The sequence below is a fragment of the Ascaphus truei genome, chromosome 4 (genome assembly GCF_040206685.1).
Source record: "Ascaphus truei isolate aAscTru1 chromosome 4, aAscTru1.hap1, whole genome shotgun sequence".
In the NCBI taxonomy this organism is placed as follows: Eukaryota; Metazoa; Chordata; class Amphibia; order Anura; family Ascaphidae; genus Ascaphus; species Ascaphus truei.
Window position 1 is genome coordinate 304,832,800 of NC_134486.1, and position 7,629 is coordinate 304,840,428.

The following is a 7,629-nucleotide window of genomic DNA, read 5'->3' on the forward strand; positions in this document are numbered from 1 at the left end:
GAACTGGTTGACTCAGGTGTTATTATGGAAGTTCTGTCGAAGGACGAGGTTAAATTCATTATTCCATCTCATCCCATTATTCCTATCTTCCACCATCTCCCAAAGATCCACAAGACATTGGTCGACCCTCCAGGTCGTCCCATTGTCTCTAGTATTGGATCTTTGGGAGATGGTCTGTCAAGATATGTTAATGGTTTTCTTCAGCCATTTGTTAGGAAATTGCCCTCATTTATACGGGACTCTGGTGATCTTCTTGATCAGATCAAAAATGTTAAATGGGGTAATGATTACCTGTGGGTAACACTTGATGTTACCTCTCTGTATTCTGTTATACAACATGACCATGGTTTGGCAGCGGTCCGCCAATTTATTGAGATACCAGAAATATCAATCTTTCAATCGGCTTTTATTTTGGACGCTATACACTTTTTACTCACGCACAACTTTTTCACATTTAATGGTAAGTTTTATTTGCAACTTATTGGCACTGCTATGGGTACAAGTTTTGCTCCTTCTTTTGCGAACTTATTTATGGGATGGTGGGAAGCACTTTTTATTTATTCGAGCACTAATTTATTTCGTCACAATATTGTTTTTTATAAAAGATTTGTGGACGACCTAATTATTATTTGGAGGGGGGATGTCACTACACTTCACACTTTTGTATCTTATCTTAATAATAATCTTTATAATCTAAGATTTACATTAAATTTTCATTTCCATCACATTGAATTTCTGGATCTACAATTATTTGTAGACATAGACAAAAAAATCCAAACAGATGTTTATAGGAAGCAAAATGCCAGGAACACCTTTCTGAGGGCTGACAGCTGCCACCCATCCCATGTCATAAAGGCCATACCAAGGGGACAGTTCCTCAGACTGAGAAGGAATTGTTCCACTATGAGTGGTTTCCTTTCTCAGTCTGAGGAGCTTACAAGGAGATTTTTGGAAAGGGGATACCCCAAATCACATTTAGCAATTGCATTTGAAAATGCATTACATACAGAGAGAGCATCATTGTTGCCCACACATCCAATTGGAGATTCTCGCCTTGTTAACAATGTTAAGACAATTGGTATTAAACAGGACTCACATGGACTGACAGAATCAAAAAACAAATGTCCTCTTTTTATTTCACAATTTAGTAAACAAAGTGGAAAAGTAAACTCTATAATTTCAAAACATTGGAATGTCTTATCCATGGACCCTGTCCTTAAAAAATATGTGGATTCTGGTCCTACTTTTGTATATCGTAGAGCGAGAACAATTGGATCTCATGTTTCACCAAGTGAACTCAAATCTTCTGGTCTCAAAAAAACTTTTATCACTAGGGGTTCCTTCAAATGTGGCTCTTGTAGTGCATGTAAACACATGAAGCCTGCCAAAAGTTTTTTCCAGTTTGCCTTGCCACCGCCACATGGTGTGAATATATTACCAAATAAGGAATTTAAGATTAACAGTTTTATAAATTGTAAAAGTCAATTTGTGATTTATCTAATAACATGTGGTTGTGGCAAGAGGTATGTGGGGAGGACGACTAGAGCCCTTAAGGTCAGGATGTTAGAGCATTTAAGGCTCATAAAATTGAGAGACACTAATCATCCAGTCTCAAAACATTTCACTGAATGTGGTCAGGGAGGAATTAATAATTTTTCCTTTTTGGGGATTTAATCAGTTATTTCTAAATCTAGAGGAGGTGATCATATTAACCTTCTGGACCGTAGGGAGGCGTATTGGATCTTCACTCTCCAAACGCGCTTCCCTATGGGCTTGAACATTGACTGGCAACTAACACATTTTTTGTAAACATTTTTGTGATAGACGTATTATGGTGTAATTAGTTGGTAATACAGATTAAATAAGACAATTGTCATTATATTGGACATTATATTCTTGTCATTATAACCTTTGAACCTATGCCTTATCATGCAAATATTATGCTAATATGTAAGCTTAAATTGTTCTTTGATGTATCTTGTGGATAATACTTCATATTTTATAATGGTTGTATTTCCCTGGTTCCTATGATTTAGGTACACAATCTGTGTTATGCAGTATGTATGTGTAATATGTCTTTAAATTTACTTTTCTTGCACATTTTTTTAATCATGTCTAGAGGTTTTTATTTTTAACTTTTTTTTTGTATATAACTTAGTTGCAACACAGCTAGTTTTTTAATCCACCTTGTTTATGTTTTTCCTTGATATAATAGTACCCTTTATTAAGCATTAGTTTAGTTTAATATAGCTTTATTTCGTTTAAATATGCTTGTCCAGTTAGCAGCAATGTATTTTGTTCTGCTGGAATGGTCAATAAAGCTTTGTTATTGTGTTCCTATGTTTGCCCACATCCAAAATGGCCACACTGCCTTTGGTACTTCCTTTTGCCCTTAGATCGGCACTGAGTCGCTCTGTTATGACGTCATCAGGTTCTGATTTTTGGCGCGAAATGGCCCACAGGTAAGAGGGTATATAATGGATGTTATCACATTGTGTTTTATCCTTAAAAAAGAACGCTGCGACGTTCGAAATGCATTGGATGGGTCTTTTGCCACATTAAAGTGCCCTTTTAATCATTTTTTTGTTCTGGTTTCTTCCTGCTCCGTTTGTGCTGGTGCGCTTTTTGGTCTCCCTTTTCCCTGTATTGCATTGAGTAGCTGCACAGCCTGCCTGCCTGCCCTACCAGGATGTGAGTATTTGCATATTTTTCAGGGGAACCTGCCAATGAGACATAAGGTGAGTGGGTTGCACCACACACCACCTGTCTTCAGGAGGATAGTACCCATTATATGACACAATAGGTACTATATCAATTGTTAGTACCCTGGTACAGTGGTCTGGCTTATTATCATTTTGAGATATACCTGCATTTGAGCGCTTCAGCTATTTTCCATATTGCAATATATACAGGTTGGAGCCGCACATGCATAGGTTTTTTTGGAGCTTAATCTTTGAATTTAAAAGGAAGATCCCTAATTTTTATATTTTTGCTTTTTATACACTTTTATAGTTACTTTTTTGTGGCTTCAGTACCCCCTTTGTGTTCCATTATATTGGTATGGAGGAACCAGGGGATAATATGGATGAATTAGAAGATATTTCGGATACTTATTTTTTCAACACTTGTGATGATACACAGAGAAAAAAACAAGCTTTACGTGTGTTTGATAACATTGTGGATTTGGATACCACTGACATCTCTGATCTCAAAATCCACTTTCAAAAATTGGAAAGTTTATTGATTCATAAGAACCGCTTATGGTGGGACATTATAAGCCTGGAGAACTATGCTAAATGTAAAAGGATCCCAAGAGGACTAAGGGTTAAAAAAGCCCCCTCCTTTGGTTTTCCGGATGTGGATTTTGAAAATAGATGGGTGACAGCCCTCAATGATTGCTCTTTTCGTTTGATGGAGTTAATAGTGTTTCAGAAAATGAAGGAGAAAGATCAGCTTGATATTCAAATCACAGAACTGCAAAAAAACCTATACAGTTTCAAAGGTTTAAAGGGCTTTAAGGAATTTGATGTTATTCTCTCCAAAACGGTAAAAAATGTGGAATGTGGTATTATGTCTAAAAAACAAATTAAATATGATCGGGACAGATATGACTATGAAAAGAACCAGGTTTACCATTGGCAGAGGATAAATTCTATTCAGGAAAGATCAAATAACAAAGATAAATCATTCATTCAGTTTAAATCTACTCCCAATAAGTCCTTTTTAAAATCTAAGAATGTGGATTATCAGAGTGGCGAATCTGATGTTTCAGATGCAGAAACTGCCTCTACCTCTCATTCTGTATCTTTTGTCAATACATTTGAGAATGATGATCATCGTGGTCGTGGAGCTCCATCCAGGGGGCGAGGGAGGGGTGGACGCACCTTTTGGGGTCAACCACCTAGGTCCCAGGATGCTTTTTCTTATCAAAATGTTAATCAACAGAGACAGCAACAGCAACAACCAAAATCTTTCCCTTTATTTCAAAAGGACACAAGAGAATCAGAAGAGGGAGGAGGGGGGGGAGGAGGAGGGGGCTACAGGTCCGCCTCCAAAAGGAAGAAGTTTTGAATGATATATCTAATGTTATAAATATTTCAGGAACTGCTCTCTCTCCTACAGAGTTGTCACTACTGGATAAAGGCCTAAAATTTTCACCTTCAATGAACTTTAATTTGTTCGAAACCACTATTGATGTGTATAAGTTTGTTCGGAAATTATCCTTGAAAAAGTTTTTTGACAATTTTATTCCAAATGTTACTAGGTCGACCGGAGATGAGGATTTAGATGGGGGGCCATCACACGCTACCGAGAGTGATGTCCCCTCATCCGACTCTGTTCCTCCGGTATCTATTGCTTTACATACATTTAATGATTTTTGTACCCTGCAAGATATGAATGATCTTTTATCTGAACAGACGGTTGATGATGTTAATATTCCTACATTTTCTGAATGGAATTCAGGCCTAAAAAGGAGTTCTGTGTTCTACCCCACTCATGTCAAGGGTCAATTTCTGACTATGTTTGAAAATCTGGTTATAAGAGACCTTCGTCTTCTAGCTCAGGGATTTTCCCTATCCTATATAGATCATGACAATTTGAATCAAAGTGAGCGTTTAGCTTTAAAATCTTTGAAAAATAATTCTGCATTGGTCATTAAGAGTGCGGACAAGGGGGGTGCGGTGGTGGTGCAGGGCAGAGACGGTTACATCAGGGAGGCATTACGCCAACTGGATGATGGCCGGTCCTATCGTGTACTATCCGCCGACCCCACACCGCAATTCTTGGAGTTCCTTGTAGAACTGGTTGACTCAGGTGTTATTATGGAAGTTCTGTCGAAGGACGAGGTTAAATTCATTATTCCATCTCATCCCATTATTCCTATCTTCCACCATCTCCCAAAGATCCACAAGACATTGGTCGACCCTCCAGGTCGTCCCATTGTCTCTAGTATTGGATCTTTGGGAGATGGTCTGTCAAGATATGTTAATGGTTTTCTTCAGCCATTTGTTAGGAAATTGCCCTCATTTATACGGGACTCTGGTGATCTTCTTGATCAGATCAAAAATGTTAAATGGGGTAATGATTACCTGTGGGTAACACTTGATGTTACCTCTCTGTTTTCTGTTATACAACATGACCATGGTTTGGCAGCGGTCCGCCAATTTATTGAGATACCAGAAATATCAATCTTTCAATCGGCTTTTATTTTGGACGCTATACACTTTTTACTCACGCACAACTTTTTCACATTTAATGGTAAGTTTTATTTGCAACTTATTGGCACTGCTATGGGTACAAGTTTTGCTCCTTCTTTTGCGAACTTATTTATGGGATGGTGGGAAGCACTTTTTATTTATTCGAGCACTAATTTATTTCGTCACAATATTGTTTTTTATAAAAGATTTGTGGACGACCTAATTATTATTTGGAGGGGGGATGTCACTACACTTCACACTTTTGTATCTTATCTTAATAATAATCTTTATAATCTAAGATTTACATTAAATTTTCATTTCCATCACATTGAATTTCTGGATCTACAATTATTTGTAGACATAGACAAAAAAATCCAAACGGATGTTTATAGGAAGCAAAATGCCAGGAACACCTTTCTTAGGGCTGACAGCTGCCACCCATCCCATGTCATAAAGGCCATACCAAGGGGACAGTTCCTCAGACTGAGAAGGAATTGTTCCACTATGAGTGGTTTCCTTTCTCAGTCTGAGGAGCTTACAAGGAGATTTTTGGAAAGGGGATACCCCAAATCACATTTAGCAATTGCATTTGAAAATGCATTACATACAGAGAGAGCATCATTGTTGCCCACACATCCAATTGGAGATTCTCGCCTTGTTAACAATGTTAAGACAATTGGTATTAAACAGGACTCACATGGACTGACAGAATCAAAAAACAAATGTCCTCTTTTTATTTCACAATTTAGTAAACAAAGTGGAAAAGTAAACTCTATAATTTCAAAACATTGGAATGTCTTATCCATGGACCCTGTCCTTAAAAAATATGTGGATTCTGGTCCTACTTTTGTATATCGTAGAGCGAGAACAATTGGATCTCATGTTTCACCAAGTGAACTCAAATCTTCTGGTCTCAAAAAAACTTTTATCACTAGGGGTTCCTTCAAATGTGGCTCTTGTAGTGCATGTAAACACATGAAGCCTGCCAAAAGTTTTTTCCAGTTTGCCTTGCCACCGCCACATGGTGTGAATATATTACCAAATAAGGAATTTAAGATTAACAGTTTTATAAATGGTAAAAGTCAATTTGTGATTTATCTAATAACATGTGGTTGTGGCAAGAGGTATGTGGGGAGGACGACTAGAGCCCTTAAGGTCAGGATGTTAGAGCATTTAAGGCTCATAAAATTGAGAGACACTAATCATCCAGTCTCAAAACATTTCACTGAATGTGGTCAGGGAGGAATTAATAATTTTTCCTTTTTGGGGATTGAATCAGTTATTTCTAAATCTAGAGGAGGTGATCATATTAACCTTCTGGACCGTAGGGAGGCGTATTGGATCTTCACTCTCCAAACGCGCTTCCCTATGGGCTTGAACATTGACTGGCAACTAACACATTTTTTGTAAACATTTTTGTGATAGACGTATTATGGTGTAATTAGTTGGTAATACAGATTAAATAAGACAATTGTCATTATATTGGACATTATATTCTTGTCATTATAACCTTTGAACCTATGCCTTATCATGCAAATATTATGCTAATATGTAAGCTTAAATTGTTCTTTGATGTATCTTGTGGATAATACTTCATATTTTATAATGGTTGTATTTCCCTGGTTCCTATGATTTAGGTACACAATCTGTGTTATGCAGTATGTATGTGTAATATGTCTTTAAATTTACTTTTCTTGCACATTTTTTTAATCATGTCTAGAGGTTTTTATTTTTAACTTTTTTTTTGTATATAACTTAGTTGCAACACAGCTAGTTTTTTAATCCACCTTGTTTATGTTTTTCCTTGATATAATAGTACCCTTTATTAAGCATTAGTTTAGTTTAATATAGCTTTATTTCGTTTAAATATGCTTGTCCAGTTAGCAGCAATGTATTTTGTTCTGCTGGAATGGTCAATAAAGCTTTGTTATTGTGTTCCTATGTTTGCCCACATCCAAAATGGCCACACTGCCTTTGGTACTTCCTTTTGCCCTTAGATCGGCACTGAGTCGCTCTGTTATGACGTCATCAGGTTCTGATTTTTGGCGCGAAATGGCCCACAGGTAAGAGGGTATATAATGGATGTTATCACATTGTGTTTTATCCTTGAAAAAGAACGCTGCGACGTTCGAAATGCATTGGATGGGTCTTTTGCCACATTAAAGTGCCCTTTTAATCATTTTTTTGTTCTGGTTTCTTCCTGCTCCGTTTGTGCTGGTGCGCTTTTTGGTCTCCCTTTTCCCTGTAACACACAGAATTGACAATTTTGTATGTGATATGAAACAACATCTATAATACATCAAATATGATCTGAAATACACAATAGTGTACACATCATTGTGACTCACATGTCACACTCCAAAAGCAAAATTGTATGTAACCATACTGCACTAGCTATTGACTATGGACATAGTAGGTTTATTGTGTATGC